A 24,595-nucleotide genomic window follows, 5' to 3' on the forward strand; every position below is an offset into this window, starting at 1 on the left:
CTCTTCTTTGAGCCGTAATTGTCACATAAGTAATATCTTTATGTTACATGCCTAATGTACAGTTTTATTATTTTATACAATGTGTTAGTTAAGTCAATTAAGAAAAATAGTGCATATTTCTATGGTTCTATCCATCATATTCATGTACGATCTATTCTTTCTCACTCATATTTTCCACAGCTCTGTTCTTTTGTATGGGTTTAGGTTGCCATATGGTACACCTTAGGGAACTTATTTTAATATATCTTAAAGTAAGTCTGCTGGCAACCAATACTATACCTGTGTTTCTTTCTCTTCTTTTGGCGATGCTGTGATTTGAACTCTGGGCCTCACACTTGGGGGGAAGGTGCTCAACTGCTTGAGCCACTCTGCTATCCCTCACTGTTTGTATGTGAATGCCGTATGCTTGATTGTGTTGTATATAGGTGTGGCTCTTTTTGTGTTTATCCTACTTGTGGGTTTTGGTTTTTTGCTTTTCAGATCTTCAGATTAAGAAGATCTGGCTTATGTTTTCTAGCTACTCATTGTCTAACACCTTCTTATAATTGTGAGTGTGAGAGTAATAATGGTTCTCTGAGGAAAGATAAATGTTATTTATGTTCTGGGATATTTAATTGATTTATAGATTATTTTAGACATCTTAATCCTTTAATTTTTCCTGTGTATCTCATTTATAGCTCATTTCATTTACTCCAATTGTCTCTTAATGCTTTTCTCTATTATCTGTATTAACCAAGCAATTAGGGGAACTAAACTGGGCACAATATTGATTTAGTTACCTTGACACTGGAACAGGCTATTATGTGTCCATTTCCTCTCATCCTATTCATTGCTGCACTGCTGTATCATGGTGATAAGAATCAGGCAGTTTCTGCGTGCAGCCACTAAACTGGGACAATTTGTCTAGATGACTCATTTAATATCTGTACCCAACAGTGCATATGTATGTAGCATTGATTATATTCATCTTAATAAGATAGAATATAATTCTGTACAATTTAGCTATGTTGATTCCTGAATAGTTCTGGCATTTATATGGATATAATATGTTTTCCCCTAGGAAAAACAAATAGAGATTTCATTCGTGACAGAAATTAATGTCAATAAAATCAGCACAGTCAGGCTTCTGCTTTGTGATAATTAAAGAAAATTCTGAGTAGATGTTGGTTTTGGTATTAGTTGAAAGAGACAATTTTTTTTCTTTTATTTATATGTGCATACAATGTTTGGGTCATTTTCCCCCCTTCCCCCCACCCTTTCCCTTACCTCCCCCACCCCCTCCTTTCCCCCCTCACCCTCTCGCTACCAGGCAGAAACTATTTTGCCCTTATCTCTAATTTTGTAGAAAAGAGAGTATAAGCAGTAATAGGAAGGACCAAGGGTTTTTGCCAGTTGAGATAAGGATAGCTATACAGGGAGTTGACTCGCATTGCTTTCCTGTACTATGTGTTACCTTCTAGGTTAAGTCTTCTCGAACTAATCTTTTCTCTAGTTCCTGGTCCTCTTCTTCTGTTGGCCTTTGTCACTTTAAAGTATCTGCATAGTTTTTCTGCACTGAGGGCAACAAATGCTATCTAGTTTTTTAGGTGTCTTACCTATCCTCATACCTCCCTTGTGTGCTCTCACTTTACCATGTGATCAAAGTCCAATTCCCTTGTTGTGTTTGCCCTTGATCTAATGTCCGAATATGAGGGAGAACATACGATTTTTGGTCTTTTGGGCCAGGCTAACCTCGCTCAGAATGATGTTCTCCAATTCTATCCATTTACTTGCGAATGATAACATTTCGTTCTTCTTCATGGCTGCATAAAATTCCATTGTGTATAGATACCACATTTTCTTAATCCATTCGTCAGTGGTGGGGCATCTTGGCTGTCTCCATAACTTGGCTATTGTGAATAGTGCTGCAATAAACATGGGTGTGCAAGTGCCTGAAAGAGGCAATTCTAGCATAGAAACCACAGGAAGGTTTTCAGAGGACAGCTAAGGTAGGCATTTTTGGCTTGGTTTCTAGCCTCCACCTTATGACTTGAATTCTCATCAGAATATGTTAGTCTTTTGTAATTACTTATATCTTCCTGACATCTTATCATCAGTCTAGAAAATCAATAGGGATCTGAGATTGTTGGTATGGCATTTCAAAGTCTGCTTAAAGCACTGTACAAATTATGACTTTCCAGAAATTTCTAAGGTTTTTCAGCTTGAGTAGGCTAATGTGTGGGGGTTGAGGATAAAGTGAGGGTCCATAAATTGTCCCTTGAGGGGGCAGCTCAGATGTTTGCCTTCTACAGCACAGTGGGTAGGACCATCCCAACACTCATTCTGACAGGATCTTGAGCCCCAGGAAATGACTACCTGGGCAAAAAACTCCGACTATCCTTTCTGAACTAGGAAAAGTACTGTTAGCTATTTTAAAGCCCAAGTGTTTTCAGCTTTGTTTCTTCATTCCCCAACACTCATGTCCATTTTGCTCCCATCCATCTGTTTGTTTGTTTGTTTGTTTTTTGTTTTGGCAGTTTGTTTTTTGTTTTGGGTTTGAACTCAGGGCTTCATACGTGGTAGGCTGGTGCTCTACCACTTAAGGCACATCTCCAGCCTGCTCCCACCCATCAGTACAGAACATGTCCTCACCTTGTTTCTCTTCTCCATGACCAGTCTAAACATCATCAACCTCAACCAGATGGGAGCCAGACTGAGCCCCTGACAAGCTGGAGAAGTGGATATGGTGGGGGCTTTCTCCTGCACCAGGCAATTACTCCCGTGTACACCTGTGTGGGTGAAGGGAATCCATGCACAATCCCCAGGTCCAGGAATGAATGCCTCTGCCCATTCAGATGAACAAGTTACCGTTCACATAATGTTTAAGATCACAAGCCTTATCATCAGAGAGATCCATGTCCAGATCTCAACTTTGCCTTTTCCTAGTTGTGAAACTTTTGTACTCATTACCTGTAAACCTCAATTTCCTTAGGATGGAGTTATTAATATTAATCTTATTGCTTGTGAAGATCAGATATTTCATGTACTGAGCCTCATGTTGAGCTTATAGGTTGGCACTCAAAACGTATTTTCTCATGTTACTACTTTTCATTAATAATTCTAATTAAAAACTTGACTTAAACTATTCATGTTTAATCCATTCACTGTTAGCCCAGATATGACATGTGATATGCAGAGGTCCTAGGCAACTCTCTGAAGCATCACAAACCTCCCCTACAACTTCACCTCAGCCACCTCCCCTGTGTACATCTCACCTTCATCTTGGTGCTCTGGCCTGAATCACTTGTTTCATATCCACTGAGAGTACCTCTGATCCCATCCATATTTTAAGGGTTTCCTGACCACTTACCTGCCATTTTAGATCTGAGTTCCCCAATGGGTATATTTTGGATCAAAATATACATTGTGTCTTGCTTCTATTGGCTCTGAAACATGCCCCATTCTTAAGCATAGACAGAGGCAAAGGATGTTCTATTTTTGGAAAATAACTGGGCACATTTAGGTCCACAAAGCCCTATTGCACTGACTCTTACCAAGGTCAGACTGTAGTGTTTACCTAATGGTGACTTTTATTATCCTTATTCTTTCTACATTTTTACATAAGTGCATTTGACAGAAAGAGCTGTCTTTTATTTATTTCTGTGTTTACATCAACAGGGCTCATAGATACTCATCTTGCTTTGTGGGTTCTAATCCAATAGTATCACTATGAATTATATTGCTGAGATTGTTCTATGTTCTACTTTTACCATTGGTAATGACTTCATGGTCCTTTTGGCTCTTGTGTACTTTTGACAAACTTTCACCAATTTTCAAGTATTTTCTTATTTTTTTGGAGTCACAAAATGTTCCTGATTCATTTGGAATTTTACCTTCCCTTACCCTGGAATCAATGCCTTCTCCAAAGAGCTTTCATTCCTTATATTGGAGAATGATATTTAGAAGACATGATCTGGGTGCTGGATGTGCTTGCTGTAATTGAGATGTCACTAATTTTAGGATCTCTAGGTAAGCATCATGTCTGTATCCGGCTGTGTGTACACATGTTGAAAATGATGTGATCACATTGATTTCCTCAGACTCTAATCCAACACCACAAGATTTGCCTCTTGCTCTCATTTTTACACTATCTGTCCCTTAGTTGTTCAATCCTAGAATACACCTAAAGTAGTCACAGAACTGCCAACTCATACCCCTGTGTGAAACAGATTTACTAACTTAATTATATGGGGAGCAGAGTAGGAGAAGCTTATGAGGACATAAGCATAGTTTTACTCAATATTTTACAAGCTGAGATTCACACAGCCTCAGCCACAGAAGAAGGCTAGAGTAAGATGTAGAGCAGCTGCTTTTCCTAAGATGTTTATGTCAAATAATCTGTAGACCCACATTTGGCACAGCCCCAGCCACAGAAAAGAGCAAGAAGGCCAGCTGCAGCTCAGCTGCTTTTCCTAAGTTGTTTATGTTCAGAGAAGCAGGAATGCAGGTTCCTCTTGTTACAGTGTCATGCCCCTCCTCAGGAACTGCTGCTCTACCTCCTTGTTTACCACTGGGTATAAAAGACTCCTTGAAGGTGGACATGAGGCTTTTGGATGAAAGGAGCCTTTTGGATGGGGAGTTTTTGACTGAAGGGAAATTGCTGAAGGGAAAATAATTGCTGAAGTGGAATTGCTAAGACAAAAGAGAGAACATGGGACAGTGCTTGTCTGCCCTGAGAATTTTATACATAGGCTTTAGAAAAGCTAAGCTAGAGAAGAACTAAAGAGAACATGGGACAGTGCAAGTCTGATGGGACAGTGCAAGCCTAAGGGCAAATACTTTAAGAGATATTATGCTGAAGAAAAGCTAAGAGAAAACATGAGACAGAGCAAGTCTAAGGAAAGAGACTTTAAAGAACAGAAAAGAAGACTTTTAAAAGCAACGTTTTAAAGAATTGTAAAGGAGCAAGCCCTTAAAGAAAAGACAGAGAAAAGAAGCAGAGTAAAGAGAAGAGGTTAATAGAGATAAGAAACAATGAGGCTGTTGTGTGTCTCCACCTGAGTGCCCAGCACACCCGGCCCCAGCTTTCTGTCTGTCTGTCTATCCTGTGTCTTTTCTGCATCTTCAGTCGCCCCCAGTTATCCCCAGTTAGGTTCAGTAATAACCAGGAGTGAGAAAAAGCTCACTCCACAGTTCTAATATTTGTGCACAGTTCTTTTTGTTTTTAGTTTTCCAGTAGCCTGTGAAAATACTGTTTTCTGAAGTTTCTTAGGTTAATTATTTCGTTTTCTTTTTTCCTTTTTGTAATTCATTTTACAAATAATGAGTTTCAATATGATTTCACTTAATATTGTGATCTCCAGTTCCATTTATTTTCCTGCAAACAGCATGATGTTATTCTTTATGGTTGCATAATACTCCATTGTGTATACATAGTACATTTTCTTCATACATTCATCTGTTGATGGGCACCTTGCCTAATTCCATAACTTAGCTGTTGTGAATAGTGCTTCTGTAAACATGGATGTGCAGGTATTTTATGTTGACTTATATGTCTTTGGGTATATAACCAGGAGTTTTATAGCAGGATCATATAGTAGTTACATTTTTAGTTCATGAGGAATCTTCATACTGATTTCCATAGTGAATGTGCTGATTTACATTCCCATCAGCAGTGTTAGGATTCCATTTTTCTTGAACCTTGACAAGCATTTGTTGTTTGTTTTCTTGGTAATAGCTGTCTGGGGTGAAATGGAATCTCCATGTTTTGATTTGCATTTCCTTTATGGCAAAGGAGATTGAACATTTCCTCATGTACTTATTGGCTCTTTACACTTCTTTTGAGGACAGTCTGATCAATTCGTTTGCCCATTTATTGGTCTGATTATTTTTTTTTCATTGTCTAATCTTTTGAGTCATTTATATATTCTACATATTAACCCCTTGTCTTATATATAGCTGGCAAACATTTTCTCCCATTCTGTAGGCTCTTTACTTTGGTAATTATTTCCTTTGCTGTGCATTAACTGTTTAATTTTATGCAATCCCATTAAACAATTCTTACTATTATTTCCTGAGCTATTGGAGTTCTATTCAGAAAGTCATTGCATATGGCTGTATCTTAAAGTGTTTCTCCCATGTTTTTCCTCCAGAAATTTCAAAGATTCTGATATTGTATTAAGATCTTTGACCCATTTTAAATTAACTTTTGTATAAGGAGAGAGATGGGGATCTAGTTTCAGTCTTCACTGTGGATGTCAACATGATTTGTTCAAAAGGCTGTCTCTTCTCCACCTTTGTTGAGAATCAGCTGGCTGAGGCTGCATGGGCTTATTTCTGGGTTCTGTACAATTCCATTGGTCTGCATGGTCTTTTTGTATAGTACTGTGCTGTTTTTGTTTCTATAGTTCTGTAACATTATGTAAAGTCAGGTATTGTGACTCCAGCATTACTCTGTTTTTAAAAATCAGGATTGCTTTGGCTATTCAGGGTCTTTTCTGCTTCCATATGAATTTTAAGATTGATTTGCCACTTTTGTGAAGAATGTCGTTGGAATTTTGACAGGGATTGCACTGAATCTGTAGATCACTTTGGGTAGTATACCCAATTTGTACAATATTAATTTTACCAATCTATGACATGGAAGGCCTCTCTTTCTAGTGTTTTCTTCACTTTTCTTCTTCAGTGCTTTCTAGGCTCATTTTAGAGGCAACTTAGTTAAGTTTATTCTTAAGTATTTTTAGGCAATTGCAAATGGGAAATCAGGAATTCCTGATTTCTTTCTAAACATGTTGATTTTCTGTATATAAGAAAACTACTGACTTTTGCATGTTGATTTTGTATCCTGATCCTTTGTTGAAGGTATATATTAGATATCAGAGTCTTTAGCGGGAGTCTTTGGGTCTTTTAAGTATAGAATCATTTCTTCTGCAAATAGGGATAATTTGACTTCTTATTTTCCTTTTTGTATCCCTTTTATTTCTTTCTCTTGCTTTATTGCTCTGGCTAAGAATTCAGCACTATACCGAATTAAAGTGGAGAGACTGGGACCCTTGTCTCATTCCTGATTTTAGAGGAAATACTTTTAGTTTTTCCCTGTATTTCTTTTATAAAAGTAAGCTGACATTGATGGAGTTTTTGTATCCTCTTCTTTCTTACATGAAAGATAGCATGGTATAAATAATCTTTCACATTTTTCTTTTTAAAAACTTAACAGCATGTCTTAGAATTCACTATGACTCAGTTCACAGAATCTTCCTCATTTTTTATAGCTGCTCTATGTAATGAATGTGCCATAATTTATTCAACCTTCCTTCTATATGAAGGTATTTAGGCTGTTTCATTCTGCTATAATTTCAAACAATGATAGAGTGAGTATATTTGTGTTGCTGAATGTGTATCTTCAGAGTGGGTTCCAAGATGCCAAATTGCTGAGTTAAAAATAAGTGCATGTTTTATTCAGTATTGTCACACTTCCCTCCACAAGAGTTATACTGGCTTATATTCTCACTAGCATTGTATGAAATTGTTCATTTTCTTATAATCTTCCTAGCAGAATGTGATGTCATTTTGCTACTTTTGTGAGAAATGTTGACTGAATACTGTTTTTATTTGCATTTCTTTAATGATGAGTGGGTTAGAACTTTTTTTCATGTTTGCAGACCATTTTTACATCTTTTTCATCTCTCTGTCTTCAGGGTCTTGCTGTGTAACATAAGCTGACCTCAAATTATCCTCCTGCCTCAGCTTTCCCTAGTGTGGGGTTACAAGTGTGTGCCATGGCTTCCCATTTTTCTATTGAGATTTTGTTGTACAGCTCTGTGGTGTTGTAAATACTGCAGTGATTCTCTCCCAGTTTGAAAGTTGTTTTGTGATTTATCTGATGTGTGTTATTTCTGGTCATTCAAATTTTTAAACACCTTTATGTATCAAATTTATTTTTATGCCTGTGGATTTTCAGTTGCATTTAGAAGCCCTTTATGTATGTCAAGGCTAAAGAGGAAATCACCCCTTTCTTAACATGATATTAATTTTCCCCCTTCATTTAGTATTTTTTCTTGAATCCAGTTTTTTTTTTAATAGCTGACTGGTTGTCCTAGCACAGCATGTTAAAAACAATGTTTTTATCCCAGTACTTCGAGATGCTGCTTTTATCATATACTGACTTTCCGGAAGGAATTGAACTTATTTTTGAACATTGTATTCTAAGTCATGGCTGATTTGTTTATTCATGCACCAGCACAAACTTTGAAGCTTTTTAGTGTATTTTAGTTTTGCTGGTGATAGTCACTGCCCCCTCATAGATTTTTTTCTTTTTCAGTGTTTTGTTGGATATTGCGTTTTTCTTTTTCTTTTTTAAAAATAGTATCAACGTGCCTGATTCTAAAAAACAGCTTGCTAATATTTTTGATTGAGATTGCACTGAATTAATACATTAACATAGAAACAACTGTCATATATATACTGTTGATTCCTCTAATCTAAGAATAGGATGTGTCTTTATTTGATCAAGTCTACTTTTGTATCTTTCAAGGATGTTTTAAAATTGTATTGCATAAATTTTGCATGTCATGTTCAATGTGTTCCAAAACATTTAATCTTTGCTGATATTATACATGTGCCATTCTTTGCCAATATGTCCTCTGTCACTTTTTTTTTGTATGTACATGAAGGCCCATTGATTTTATTTTCCTGTAGTACTGGGGATTGAACTCCTGTAGCATGCACCCTGCCATTGAGTTACCTCCCCATTTCAGGCTATTGAATTTTGTAAGTTAGTACGCCTCTTTTTGATGTCCTCTCTCTAATGATGAATTGTTGCAAAGATACTGGGTCAACACAGCAGGCTTGGGTGGCCATCTTTAAAAAGGTCTGCTTGATGGATTGGTTCTTGGCAGGCATCTGGAACTTAGATTTCAGGAACATTCCCACCACTCCCTAACTGATGTGAATAACTCTCTTTGTGCCTAGACTGCATATGCAAACAAGTTTTTTTTAATGCTAAAACACTGCATTCCTTATGAGAGTCTAGAGTTTTGGTATGTGCTAGCCAAAGAGTGACCACAAATAAAACCCAAGACTCTAATGGGCATCCCTGAGCAGAAACATGGCATATGTGTTGCTACATTGGCATTACTGGAAAAAGAGTGTGCTTTCTGTGCCCCTCATGGGAAGGAAGGAGCATAAGGAATCCTCTGGTGGATCCTTATTTACATAGGGTCTTTTTCTGTCTTTCCCCCTGTGGCCTGGCTTTGTGCTCTTTCCACACCGTATTTGTCAAGTGTCCAGCTATATATTTGTACCCATTAATTTTAGCAAATCTTAACTGTTGAGGGTGGTCTTTGGGACCCCTGAAACTGATCGTGGCAGAAATGCCTCGAGCATTTTCCTATTTAACAAGAGATTGGCTTTAGGATTCCACATCATCTTTTATTATATTAAGACAATATTCTTCAGTTCAAATGTTCTTGAGTGTTTTAATCATTAATAGATAATGAATTTTGTTAAGGATTTTTTTTCTTCCACATTTATGGAGCTAATCATACTTTTACATCTATTAATAAAACATATGATAATAATAGATTTCCTGATAGTGAGCTGCCTTTGAATTCTGGAATAAGTTATCCTTGTTCATGATATATTATTTTCTTAATGGGGCATGGATTCTGTTTGCTAATATTTTATTTTATATTTTGCATTGATACTGTTTGGTAGCCCTTTTTTGTTGTAGGGTTACACTTGTTTCACAAAAAGAGCTAAGAAAATTTACCCTCTTTTCCACAGTCTGGAACAATTTGTAGTGCTTTGGAACTATCTGGTTTTGGGTAGTTTGACCCAATTCCCTGTGAAACTATCTGGGTGTGGTTATTTTTGGGGGACTGAGCTAATTATTTCTTCAGTGATTTGCTATTTATTAGGAAATATGCCTGTTAAAGCTTTCTAACTCTAGTGAGGTCAATACTGGTAATCAAAAATTCCTAGGAAATTATTCTTTTCACCTGGGTTTTAAAATTTATTTTCACAGAGGTCTTTAAATGTGTCACTAATGATTTAAAGAAATGTCTTTTTCAAAGGTTACTTTTTTACTTTCTTAGTTTGAATATTTGTGTTTTCTATCCTTTTCCCCTTTGATCAAGTTAGATTTTGATTCATCTATTTTGTTATCTTTTCCCAAAACCCACTAGGATTTGGTTTATTAATTAATCAGCTGTTTCTCTATTCTCTGTGCCATTTCTGCTTTAACTTTACTATTTCTCTCTCTTATTTTGGTTTACTTCATTCTCTTTTCAGTTTTTAGAATTGAGAAGTTAATTCATCAAAAAAATTTTAAATGAATGTGTGTAGTGCAATGGTTTTTTCCTCTGATTACTGCTTTAAATGTGTCCTTAGATTTTAATATGTAGTGTTTTTGTTATTATTACAAATATTGTAATTCCTGTTTTTATTTCCTTTCTCCCTCAAGAGTTGTTTTCATAGGAACTTTCTAGAGAGAAAGACTCTGGTTTCTGTTTTTGTCAGTAGATTCTGGTTTAATTACATTGGGTTTGTTTTTAAAACATTCCTACATGTGGAATTCATTAATATTTTCTTTGTAACCAAACAGACTATCAGTACTTTTTTGTGATGTTAGGGTACGAAGCCGGCCACCTTCTGAGAGGACAAGGACACTCGAGACAAAGGAAGTCACAAGGCAAGGTTTATTTTCTAGCTAGCTAGGGTCCGAGCATCCACCTGACACAGCAGGTTTCAACAAGGACCCTGAACGCAAAGTTTGAGCAGGTCTTATACTCTTTAAAGCATCAATCATTGTCACATAGGAATTCCTCATGTCCCTGGGGTCACATTTTCCTGATCTTGCCCACATCCTGGTGGTGGGGTAAGATTTATTGGGAACTGGAGAAACACCAGAGGTTTACTTATCAGGTTATAAGGAATGTGTTCTCCCATAAATTAGGGGCTAGTAGTGGAATAGAAACCTAAGGTTTAGATAAGAACAGCAGGGGAGTCCTGTTTTGGAAAGTTTATTTACAAGTGGAGACAAAGAAAGGCAGGAATGGGTGCTTATCTCTGCATGGTGCCTTTCATCTTGGTCCTGAACTTTTGCATGGCTCTAATGGGCAGTTCCTCACAGCTTTTAATTGACAGTTAATTGACATGGTATGTTTTACAACCCTGTTTCAAGGCTATCTTCCTCTTCACGAGGTTACCCAAGGGTCATGCCAGTTATAGCTGATTTTTAGGCTAGGTGGGCTGCAAGTTAAAGTACCCCAACAGTGAATGTGTCATGGCACTATAGAGTTTGTGTATTCTATTTTTACAGTCTAGAATTCAACATAAATTCATAAGATCTACCCTATTAATTATATTGTTTAACATTTCTCTCATTATTGTCTATGTGATAATCATATCCTATATGTGATATATTAATTTCTTTTTAGTGGTACTGGGGTTTGAATGAAAGACCTAGTGCTTGCTAGTCAGGCACTCTACCACTTGAGCCACACCTCCAGCTCATATTAATGTTTTTCTGTTACTGAGTTTCAGCCTTTGAATCTCTCTTTCTTACTTTATAAAGGCAGTTGTTCTCTTGTTTAGGGTTTAGGTATTCATCACTGTTATATCTTCACTATGACTAGTGGCTTTTAGTATTAAGACATGTCCATATATGTCACATTTGCTTTGATAAAAGGAATGCTATACCTAACTTTTTGTTTGTTTCCATTTGCTAGATATACCTTTTCCTTTTCCTTAAAAGAAAGCCTTTCCAAATCACCTTGTTTTAGGCATGTCTCATACATAGCATAAAATTGGGTCTTATTTTATGCCAAATTGAAAACCTCATTCTTTTAGTAGGTAAGTTAAGTCCCTTCACATTTATTTTCATGACTGACAATTTTAGTTTTAATTCTGACATAATACCTCTAATTGTGTGTGTTTTATCAGTCTTGCTATGTTTATTTCTCTATAAGATATATATTTTTTGTTCTTTTATTGATAACTTATGTTTGGTTTATATTTGGGAATGTATGTACTTTTGTCCTAGTGATCACCTTTGCTCATATCTTTCAATTCCTTTAGCACCCCATTTTTATAGTTAGCCTTTATTACCTGAGTTTGCATGCTTTTAAAATTATTCTTTAGGGCCTACTTATTGTGTATAGAACAAGACTTTTCTATTTTCATCTTTTTCCTACTTCTCTCACTTTTAATAGTTGCATTATTTCTGCTTTGTCTTAATATGTTACTATTGTTTATTAGTCTTACACCTAACCCATATCTTTGTTTTAATCTCAGATGACCATTTAAATATTGAAAAAGTTGATCATCATTCACTTTGCTGGTTTTTCCAGTCATGACTGGCTAAATTAAGCTAGTTGTCTAGTACAGAAAGCTAGGCCCTTTGAGTCAAATTTGGCCCCATTTTTATTTTTGCAAATAATGTTTTATTTGAACACAGCCACACTTATTTGTTTATTGTTTATAACTGTTTTTGTGCTAAAATTATAAACTTGAGCATTAGACATTGTATGGCCACTGTTTCTTCACAAGCACATTTTCTTGTTCTAGAAGATTGATAGGGTGAAGAGGTCCTGAACCTTGTAAGTTCTTGTATGTTGAAAATTATTTTTTCTATAGCTTGATATTTGAAACAGCTTGGCTGGACTTAAATTCTTTGATACACTTTCTTTTTAAAAAATACAGATTCACTGTTATTTTGTATGCTGATTCTCCTAGGTGTATTAGTGTCAATCTGTTCTTGCCAGTGAGCTATGATGATTTTATCGTCTTCCTTGAAATCTAATGCTTTTAGAACATGTATTAGAAATACTAGAACACATATCAGAAATTTGAGTTTTAAATGTTAGCTCCATTTCATTTAATGTTTCTTTCATAAGGACTCAAATAAACAAATATTAATCTTTTTGTTGCCTGTTTTCCATTTCTACTACTGTGTCTCTTAATTACATTAATTAAATTAATTAGTTAATTAATTAAAACAATTTTATTTTCTTGATTGTTTTGAAACCTTTATTCAACAGTCATTATATTTGCAATTATTTCTATATCTCTTGGGCATCTTATAAATTTATTTCTCTTTTCTGAGAAAAATTTGTCTTTTAATTCACCCTCAAGTTCAATCAAGTTTTTCTTCTCTGTTATGTATTAATTTCTGTTGTTTTGTTTTATGACTTTTTGACTTTAAGATGGGTTTTGTATTTTTAAATACTTGCTTGAGCATATTTAATTCACTTTGAAGAATTGGCTTGCAGTTTTTTCCCCTTCTTCATGGTTGTTTTTGTAGGGAAATTTTCCCCAGTTGATAGGCATGAAACTTCACTTCCTGATTATTTTTGCACAGGCTGGCTCTGTATGACTGACTTCATTCACTCTGCTGTCTCTTTAATGCTGTTGGGCTTGCTTGGTTTTGAAGAATTCCTGTTCAATGGCGCCCTCTTCTGCCTGCAGAATAGAATCTTTTTGGCTTTGGTCTTGCAGAACCCACTTAGACCTCTTTTTCTTCTTGTTTCCTTAACCACTCATTTGCAAAAGGAGTGTTTCCAGTCCTCCTTTCTCTTTTTTCCCTGCAAAGCTTCATGTTTCTAGGAATCCTCTCTAACACCTCTGCCCCATTATGTAGCACATGCCTCCCTGCAGACCTTTCTTCTAGGTCACTTCTGACAGGCCTTCCTGATCTCATCCCCCATGCCCTCCCTTCCCTTGGGTTTGCCTGCCTTTCTTCACTATGAAGTTTCATGGCTGGGAGAGGGAGAGAGAAGCATGAGCTAGCAGGCTGGGTTGTGGTGGCATTTTCTCTTTAGTTATAGGTATTTTATACTTTTGTTGTTCTCTAGTGTCAAGTTATGTGGAAGGCATGTGTCTTAGTCTATTTTCTGTGATGTAACAGAATACATATTTGGTAATTTATAAGAAAAGAAATTGACTTTGTTCATGGTTCTGGAGTCTGAAAGTTCAAGATCAAAGTGTCCGGGTCTGGCAAGGGCCTTCTTGCTGCACTGGAACATGGTGGAAGGCATCCTATGGTGAAAGAGCTCATGAGAGGGCAAGAGGGAGACAGACTTGCTTTTATAACAAACCTACTCCAATAATGACATTAATCCACTTGTGAGGGTATAATTCTCATGGCCTAAATACCTCCCACCAGGCCTTACCTCCCAACACTTGCATTGGGGATTAAGCAGTCATTACTTTTCCCTTCTTGTATTTGTATGTTTTGGGGAGAAAAATTCAGGAGAGAAATTATACCACAGTCATTGCCAATTTCTAAAAGGTAACCACTGTAAACCAATCAAATGCTGATCTGTGGTGTCGTGGTGGCCACAGGGCAGGTCCATAAACATTTTTTCCACTGTTCTGAAGCAGTCTTCAGGGTGATGAGAAGCTGGGGGGATGAGGAGTCAGAGCCTTTGGTTCCTGGTCTTGTCCTTATACTTTCTGACTTCTTCCGAGTATGTGCTGGAGTATCCCCAGGGATGGGGGACAGAGGGACCATGGGCTGAGAAAGGGACCTGAAAATCACATTTGCCAAGCACTGGGGATGAGTGAGGTGTTGTGCCAGTGCTTCTTGTGCTGTCCTTTGTCTCTTTCCAATTCAAGCTCAGGATGTGAGTCTGCCTGGGTAGAATGAGTGAGGTTTACAACTGCTTTTGTACCTTTCATCCCACCTTGCTTTTTCCTCAGTGAACTTCACACCTGAATTTCCTGAGATTTTCCTGTGTCTGAGTGGGTATGCATCCCAGACTCTGCACTGTGCAGTATCCCCATCTTTCAAAGCACATCAGAAGCCTCTCTTCTCTTCAGGTTTGGCTTCCTAAACTTTCATGTTCCAGGGTGGTTGAGGGATCCCTCTTCTTTGCCCCAAGGACCCAAGCCAATAACACTGTTTGCATCTTTGGCTTCTGGGGTGTCTTCTCTGAAAGATCATGTCTGCTGCTACAGGACGGGTGCTTTGCCTCTTCACCTGAACCATCAGCACAGGGCCCTGCACTTGGTTCCTTGATGGCTCAGACCAGGGAGATATTGAAGGAAAAATGTAGGAATCCCCATACACCTTCTGAGGGGTGTCACTTGTTGTTGTTCTGTGGGGAACTGTTTCCATAAAGACTGAAGGTCAAAGGGAGATTAGAACCTGGGCTGTGACTCAGAGGCTTACTGAAGCTGAATAAAGGGAAAGGTGTGTTTAAATGTATCTGAATAAATCATGTTAAATTTAATGTTTTGTTGCCTAATAGCCAGCAAACGGCATTCATCTTTTTAAGAATCTCCTTGTTAAAGGTTGAGACCAATGTCTTGTAAATGGAAAAATATCTATGCTACATATTATTTTAATAGGGAAAAAAGAAAAGTAGTTTACAAGGACTGTCACATGAAATATTCATTTAGAAATCCTTCTAGAATGAAAAGACACATTCTTACATGTAAGGATGTTCCACAAATGTTAAAAATTAATTCCCAAGCATGAGAGAGTAGAACAGGGTATGCGAGTGGAAGTAGTTTTTGAAAATCGGGGCCTGAGATTTTCATACCATCCTTCCTTCAACCATCACAAAGGCTCTAAAGATGCTCTCCATCCCTCCGCACAGAACTGGTTCTTGGAGGGTTGGGGTGGGGGAAGGAAACCAGGTGTGGTGGGATCAAGATTTTTTAGAGAGTCAGTTCTCAGTGATACAAAGTGCCTCTTAGAGAGTAGGTTGGGATTGGAAATTACTTAAATCTTCATTTTGACCTCCCAGTTGACACTTTCTGAACCAGGCTCCTATATAAATAGGATATGAACATAATGGGTCCTGTGCAGGGGAATCTTGAATCCCAGAGTCATTACTCAATGAATGGAAGAGGGCAGCTAGGAGCCAAGAGAGGAAAGAAGTCACATGCTCTTTTGAGGCACTACAGTCCCCACAGTGGGTTTTAGGGTACATGATAACAGTTGTGTGGTCTTCTACTAATAGTGAAAAGTGGGGGTGGTTATTGCAGAATTCTGGCTTTTGGGCTAACAAGCAAAACCAAGGTGGAGGTTCACTGTGAACCTGCCCATATCAGTCTTCACTCCTGGCGCAGTGCAGTGAAGAGAGGAGGAGACCCAGGGCCTGCTGTGCTACCACGGATTCTCTCTGGATGTCGCTCAGGGATGTAGAACCTTTTTCTTCCCTTTCTCCTCTTAGTCTCCCTTCATTGCTGAGAAGCCATGGAAGGCCCCCTTATCTCATGGCCACACTGCTGGTGGTGACCCTTTAGTATTCCTGAAGGGGTCCAAGGTCTGAGTGGACAATTCCAACTCTGCAGGCTACTACCAGGGAACAGGTGCCCACTGCAGGCCTCTGCATACTTTACCACTGGTGTTTTCTCACCACAAGGGACAGCAGACCCCACACAGGAGTCCACAGAGAGGGACCAGCCACTCAGCCGCCTCTGTGTGCCCCATCCAACCTGGGGCCTCCAGAAACACAGTTGGATGGCAGCCTGTCCCAGGGCTGGAGATCATTTCTTTCCTCCTGTCCTCACTGGTGGTCATCCTCTACTTTCCTCTTGGGCTTGTGGTGCATGGTTGTCACCTTTCCTGGCTGAGCAGGTTCAGAGTATCAGGCACTGGGGGTGATGCTGGGTAGACACAGATCATTCTCTTATCTAGGCTGTGAACTTTATTACAAGAGGAAAAAAGCAAGCTGTAAGCCTCTGCAAATGGCCACACACATAACTCCTGCTGCCTTTAAGAAGCAAAGAAAAAGAACACCAGGTAAAATACCAAGGTGGTAGGAAGTACTGGCAATGTCTGTATAATAAATTATTTACATTAAATACACTCTTTAAAAGAAATTTCAGTGTCTCTAGGGAATCATATTTGTTGAGTAGATTCGATTGATGATAGATGGAAGAAACTTGGGTATCTAATGGATGGGTGCTAATTCCAGGTACAACTGAATCAAGGGTTCAGAGGATGCCAAGGCTGTGGCACTGCTACCCTCCCTTCTTCCCTTCTAACACCCAGGCTTTGCTCGGGTTTATTTATAGAAATAGTCTTCCCAAGACTGTGTGAAGAAACTCAGTTTATAGTCCGGTGTTCTGTACAGACTCAACTGTGTCCGTTCTGATGATCCTTCCACAGGGATGAGGTAGCCTGGGCTTAGACACCCACCCTGCTGGGTGGTAAGAGGTGGCCTTAAATGCACAGTTCACAGGGAGTGAGGACAAACACTTTCCAAAGGGAGATGACCAGCTTCTTGGAAAGTAAGTGTGTGTGTGTGTGTGTGTGTGTGTGTGTGTGTGTATGTGTGTGTGGCCTTTTCCATGGACTGGCACCATTCTTGGCATTCAGTCAAAGTCATGACCTCAGATTTTTTCCTAAATACATAAGTCACAGTTCCTCAGTTTCCTGAGTGGTTCTTCATACTCATTACTGTCTTACGATAACCTTGACCAAAGTCCTTTGTACATATGCTTTTACTTATTTTTAAATGAGCTGAAACAAGGTAGGTACTGAATTTCTTAGCATTTATTCATTTATATTTCAATTTGGGAAAAAAGAAAAGCACTCAAAAATAAATTTAGACAATTGATAATTAAGATCTGAATAAGTTCCATTTAAATGTAATGCTCCAAGCATGATAATTTGTTGAGTAAATTAAATCTCTGATACATTTTAATGTTCCTAAAGTTATGAAAGCCATAACTTCATAAAAATCAAGCTTCTTACAAAGAGCATTTTGTGTATTTTAATTTCCCCCAGAAGTCCCTCTTTGTTAAAAAATAGAAAAAAGGCTTTTTTCATGACTTCAAACTTTTCCAATATTATATGCCTGGAAGAGTTCAGTGGGATTTCTCATGCTTTCTGTTGCCTGATTAGCAAGGACTGCGCGTGGTCTCACATGACTGTAGAATTTTCACTGAGGGGACATGCGGGTTTACTTAACCAAGTCCTTTCATCTTAGAAATAAAGCTGAGAGGTCAGATGGTTGAGAAGTGACCCTGGGACTGCACCAGCCACACTGGCTCTGGTGAGCAGCTCCGTGCAGTCCTGCCTTCATTGGGAAGCTCTGGGGTTATTGCTCATTGGGCTGAACTTGCTGATAGCCTGTGTTTGCAGCCTTACAGGGCCCCATGGCCTCACAGGGTCGCCCTTGACATCCCAGGTAGGCAGGATCCATGCGTCTTACATCTGGAATTCTCATGACCACTTAGAAGGGACCTGCAACACCATGGCAGCTTCTCTTTGGGGATTGTTTACTGGGTCCAAGTCAGCCTCAGCCAGAAGGCCCCAGCCCCTGTGATGAGGGAATTATGTCCAAGTATTTTGTGGCCTTCTCTTGTCTTCCCCCCACTATGTGCTCTCTCATCTGGCAGTTTTGTTGACCTCTGTGGGTCTTACTGCTCCCTTCTCTTGGCCTAATGTGGGGTTGAATTTCTCCTGTATGAACGGTGCTGAGGCTGCAGGTTTTCTTTGCAGTATGGAGTGAGGCCAGTTTTGCTTCTCCTTAGCTTGCTGCTCTCTTGCACATCCCTGCCTGTAGAGACATTTGTCATCATCCCAGAACTGAAAGCTTGGAGCTAGTTCCAGTGAATCTGAGGAAAGAGCTTAAAATGCTCAAATCCTGCAAGACTGCAGTTCTTGGTTTTCAGGACCTACTTCACCTGTTATTGTTTCTCCACCAAATAAGTGGTGGGAGTTTTGAAATTTAATTACTTAGATATATTGATTTTCTTTCCTTTACGAATGATTTCTGAAATACTCACAACTCCATAGTTTTAGTGTAACTAAAATTTGGTATTATATGTTGAGAGAATCAGCCTAAGTAACAGTCAGACAGAGAATCTCCAAATAATGCTACTTATTTGGAAGTAACAGAAACTATGGACTATTCAAAAAGACTGAGGCAAGGAGAAGATTTTGTGAGTTTTTGTTGCTTTATGATGCCCTCTACCACTGAGTTACACTCCCACTTCATAAGAAGTTTTAAAGATAAGGAGGAAGATTATATAATGTATTTTGAAACAATAGTCTTTTGTCACAATGATTAATAACAAAGATGATTGCAGTCCAAGATTGAACATTTTCTGGCAGATGTCCTTGGAGAAGTACTTTCTGTATAACGTGGCACTGGGCTTTGTGTACAGTTGTGGTTCTGACAACCTTTTGTGATAGTTACTATCAGAGTATTCATGTGTGAGAACCTTTCCTTCACGACCTCCAGGCTTTCTTTCTTAGATTTTGTTAGAGTTGACATATTGACTCCATTTTGATTCTGACAACTTCCACAAGATAATAAAGCAACCAAAATTGCTTTATTTATTTATGCTCCAGTCATGATTTTCTTTTGTATTTTGTTAAATTACTAAATGGACAAGAAACCATTTTATATCATTTTAAATTTATTGACATTACAATGATGACAAAATGAAAAATGCAACTTTAAAACTCTCAGCTGATTTTTAAAGTTGCATTTAAAAACTTGATATTTAAACTTGATATATTTTGGATATCCAGGATTTCGCTTCAGTTGCTTTTTGTGCCATTGTTATGTACAATTGCACGTGTAAAAAATATGTTAAAATCACAGTTAAAATAGGATGGATCTTTTCTGATTGCTTCATCTCCTTGCCATGTTTTATCTCTGAGAAGCACCTTAACCAGAACCTTGTTTTCTAGACAGAGAAAAAAAAGTATGGTTACAAAAAATGCTTTCCTTCAGAGGTTAAAACCCTCAGGAACTTAAAAAAAATTAGACTTCACAATTTTAAACTTTAACAAAAGGTAATTAGAAAATACAGATAAGCCAAACCAAAAAAAATCCATAAATTAAACACCATTGACGGCCATCTTCAGCACTTTAGTATATAACTTTTCCATTTAATATATGTTTTTAAAAACAAAATTGGAATCATATTATGCACAAGCTCTTACAGCTTTTAGAATTAATGTTACATTGTATGAATAGGCTGTAATCAGCTTTCTTCTTCTGTTGGCATGTAGATTATTTCCTATTTTTTCTCACTTGAAACAGCTCTGGGTTTGAGCACTGGGTGATTTATTATTATTATTTTTGTGTGTGTGGTCATTGGGATTGAACCCAGGACCTCATGCCTGCTAAGCAAGAATTCTACCACTGAGTTTCACTGGGTGATTGTTTTTTATCCTTCTTGCTGGATAGGGCCTCTGTAAGAAAGAAATTATGTGGTCAGAATTCAAGGGTTGGTGAAAGAATGGTGTGTTGAACTTTCCAGAGAAAACAGAAGCCATAGACCCTGAGACTGACTTCACAAACATGAAGGTGTGGGGATGGGAGATTGGAGATGCAGCTCTACAAAGGGCCACCCAGCCTTATGTTGTAGGAGGATGCTATCCTGCTGCCTGGCCAGGTATGATCCAGAGATTAAATACCCTGACTTTGTTCCTCTCACCTGCTGAGTCCTGACAGTGTCTCCTGTTGGTCTGACTCACCTGGATTCCAGAAGACAGGACAATTTGATTGACTTATATAAAGAGCAGAGCTGGGGAGAGGGCTGGGAACCGGACTGAACACACATGAAGCAAGGCCCCAGGGGCAGGACTAAGTGCAAAATCAGGATATTACAGTGGGGAACCTCTGCTTGTGCCTATTACTACTTATATTAACCCTTACCCAGGAGAAAATCACTTGGCCCTAAGACAAGAGCCACACAGTAGCCTACCAGCTATCATGTGACATGAGATGGTGTTGATTCAGGTGTATCTGAAACCTAAAATGTTATCTCAGTTGTCTTAGTCCATCCTCTGTTGCTATAACAAAATGCCTGAGACCAAATAATTTATAAAAAAACAGACATTTATTTTGTTTCATGGTTCTGGAGACTGGAAGTCCAAGAGCATGGTGCTGACATCTAGTGAGGGCTTCTTGCTACATGAAAACGTGGTGGACATTACTTGGTGAGACAGACTCAGCATGATGGCTCCTGACCTTCTTCATATAAAGCCAGTGAGGCTACCATAGGACCCTGCCCTCGTGACCTCATTTAATTACCTCCCAAAGGCCCCACATTCAAATTCCATGAACAGATGGGTTTGAGGATTTGATTTCCAACACATGAAGTTTGAGAACGCATTCAAACCATAGTGCCAGTGCTGTTCATGGATGGCAACAGAGAATGAAAGAGGCAGAGGAGAAGCAACAGAACACCATAAACCATGGCTGCTATCGCCCAGCTCCTACAGCTAATTATGAAGTCTAAATTGTTAATCAGCTTTCTTCTCTAGTATACCTTACCTCGGCCACCACCTCAGCTACATGGCTTTAATTCGCTGTTGGGGTGCTCAAACCTTCATTGCTTTAGGCTCACAGTCTTGGTAATTGTGTCTTCATGGAGTGCAAAGTGTCTGTGAGTAAGGCTGCTAGCATTTTTCCTGGTGAATGACCCAGCTTCCAGACAGTTCTCCTTCCCCTCAATCCAGTTCCTTCTGATAACTGAGATCCATCATCCTGAACAATAGAAGAGTTCTTCTTGTCTATTTGATAGTTACAAAGCTGGGTCACCAAATGGCCAAGAGGTGCTTGTAGCTTTCAACATAACAGAACCTTCACTGTTAGTTCCATTTCCTTAGATAATGGAATCTCCACATCCACTGAGCTCAAGATTATGGAGATAAGGAGCAAAACAAATTCCTTAAGGGGGTTGCTGAGTGTGATAGTCAGGGGGCCATTCCTATCTCTACATTTTGGTTCCCATACCCACACTTTTCAATGGGCTGTGTAGGAGATTGTGTCATTCACGGTAACTTGTTTAGAGCATTATTGTATGTTGTAAGGTGACATCTCAGCTTCACAGAGTTTGGGGTTACAACAGATACACAGTTGAAACTTCAGCATGACACTGTTCTCTCATGTTAGCTGCTTCTACATAATGGTGCTCACACCCAGAACACTGATCCTAGTCTGATGCACTTCCTGCATCATAGAATGAGTTCCTTGTCAAAAGAACTAGCTGGGAGACAAAAGTTTAAAAAATGAATTCTGTGAATTAGCAAATGACAAGGCTGGTTGAAACCTCACAGAAGGAGAGGGGAATCCTTATTTGTAACATTCATTTGTAACTTAATCACAACCTTGTGATTGGATGGGGCCCACCCCTGTTGACCAGGATAATCTCCCCATCTCAGTCTCCCTGTCTCCCTTAATCACATCAGCAAGTGTTTTTACCATGTGAATGAATTTCTTCTTGCTGCAAAAATGACCACATAATTAATGGCTTAAGACAACCCAAATTTTTCTCTTATAGTTCTGGAGGTCAGAAGATTAAAATCAAACTGTTGGCAGGGACATATTACTTCTGGAGATTTTAGAGGAAAATCATGATTTTTTTGCTTTAGTTTATTGACATGGCAGCCTCTCATATCTGGAATAAATCCCACTTTGCCATGGCGTATAATTCTTTTCATACATTCCTGGGTTTTGTTTGCTAATAATTTGCTGGGGATTTTTGTACCTAAATTCATGAGACATAATGAGCTTTAGTTTCATTTTATTATACTAGCTTTGTCTAATCTTAGCTTCATAAAACCTATTTTCTGGAAAAATTATGCAGAACTGATGTTAATTCCTCTCTAATTATTCAGTAGATTTCTCTAGTGAAACCACCTGCTTATTGGAACTTTCTCTTTTTAAGGATAATTTAAATTAAGAATTCAACTTCTTTAGTGGCTAAAAGGGCTATTTAGATTATCTGTTTTATCTAAGTTAAATTTTGATACTTTGTGTTTATTAATAGAATTCATCTATTTTTTTCTTAAATGTCAAATTTGTGAGTATAAAGTTGGTGATAATATTCCCTTACTTCCAATGTCCGCAATAGATGTAGTAAAATTCCGTATTTCAAACTTGATATTGGCGATTTATGTCTCTTTTATTTTTTCTCCTTTTTGGTAGAAGTTTGTCAGTATTATAGATTTTTTTCCAAAGGAACAATATCCCCTGCCTATTGATTTTTCTCATGCTTATTCCATTGACTCTGCTATGATCTTTGTTATTTCCTTCCATTGGCTTTGTTTTCATTTGTAATGTTATTTTTTCACTGGTTTTCTTGAGTCAGGAACTTAGGTTCTTGATTTTATTTTATTTTTATTATTCATATGTGCATACAATGCTTGGGTCATTTATCCCCCCTGCCCCCACCCCCTCCCTTACCACCCACTCCTCTCCCTTACTCTTCCTCCACCTCCTCGATACCCAGCAGACACTATTTTGCCCTTATTTCTAATTTTGTTGTAGAGTATAGGCAATAATAGGAAGGAACAAGGGTTTTTGCTGGTTGAGATAAGGATAGCTATACAGGAAATTGACTCACATTAATTTCCTGTGCATGTGTATTACCTTCTAGGATAATTCTTTTTGATCTAACCTTTCCTCTAGTTCCTGGTCCCCTTTTCCTATTGGCCTCAGTTGCTTTTAAGGTATCTGCTTTAGTTTCTCTGCATTGAGGGCAACAAATGCTAGCTAATTTTTTAGGTGTCTTACCTATCCACACACCTTCCTTGTGTGCTCTCGCTTTTATCATGTGCTCAAAGTCCAATCCCCTTGTTGTGTTTGCCCTTGATCTAATGTCCACATATGAGGGAGAACATACAATTTTTGATCTTTTGGGCCAGGCTAACCTCACTCAGAATGATGTTCTCCAATTCCATCCATTTACCAGCGAATGATAACATTTCATTCTTCTTCATGGCTGCATAAAATTCCATTGTATATAGATACCACATTTTCTTAATCCATTTGTCAGTGGTGGGGCATCTTGGCTGTTTCCATAACTTGGCTATTGTGAATAGTGCCGCAATAAACATGGGTGTGCAGGTGCCTCTGGAGTAACCTGTGTCACATTCTTTTGGGTATATCCCTAAGAGTGGTATTGCTGGATCAAATGGTAGATCAATGTTTAGCTTTTTAAGTAGCCTCCAAACTTTTTTCCAGAGTGGTTGTACTAGTTTACATTCCCACCAACAGTGTAAGAAGATTCCTTTTTCCCTGCATCCTTGCCAACACCTGTTGTTGTTGGTGTTGCTAATGATGGCTATCCTAGCAGGGGTGAGGTGGAATCTTAGTGTGGTTTTAGTTTGCATTTCCTTTATTGCTAGAGATGGTGAGCATTTTTTCATGTGTTTTTCTGGCCACTTGAATTTCTTCTTTTGAGAAAGTTCTGTTTAGTTCACTTGCCCATTTCTTTATTAGTTCATTAGTTTTGGGAGAATTTAGTTTTTTAAGTTCCCTATATATTCTGGTTATCAGTCCTTTGTCTGATGTGTAGCTGGCAAATATTTTCTCCCACTCTGTGGGTGTTCTCTTCAGTTTAGAGACCATTTCTTTTGATGAACAGAAGCTTTTTAGTTTTATGAGGTCCCATTTATCTATGCTATCTCTCAGTTGCTGTGCTGCTGGGGTTTCGCTGAGAAAGTTCTTACCTATACCTACTAACTCCAGAGTATTTCCTACTCTTTCCTGTACCAACTTTAGAGTTTGTGGTCTGATATTAAGATCCTTGATCCATTTTGAGTTAATCTTGGTATAGGGTGATATACATGGATCTAGTTTCAGTTTTTTGCAGACTGCTAAACAGTTTTCCCAGCAGTTTTTGTTGAAGA

General features: G+C 38.3%; 1 protein-coding gene across 2 annotated transcripts in view; it reads left to right on the forward strand.

The window, feature by feature from the left end:
• The window catches only part of Oca2 (OCA2 melanosomal transmembrane protein), a 354,214-nt gene that overhangs the window by 174,025 nt on the left and 155,594 nt on the right, over nucleotides 1-24,595 (forward strand). The gene's annotated exons all lie outside the window — the stretch shown is intronic.

This window comes from Castor canadensis, chromosome 19, assembly GCF_047511655.1.
Source record: "Castor canadensis chromosome 19, mCasCan1.hap1v2, whole genome shotgun sequence".
In the NCBI taxonomy this organism is placed as follows: domain Eukaryota; kingdom Metazoa; phylum Chordata; class Mammalia; order Rodentia; family Castoridae; genus Castor; species Castor canadensis.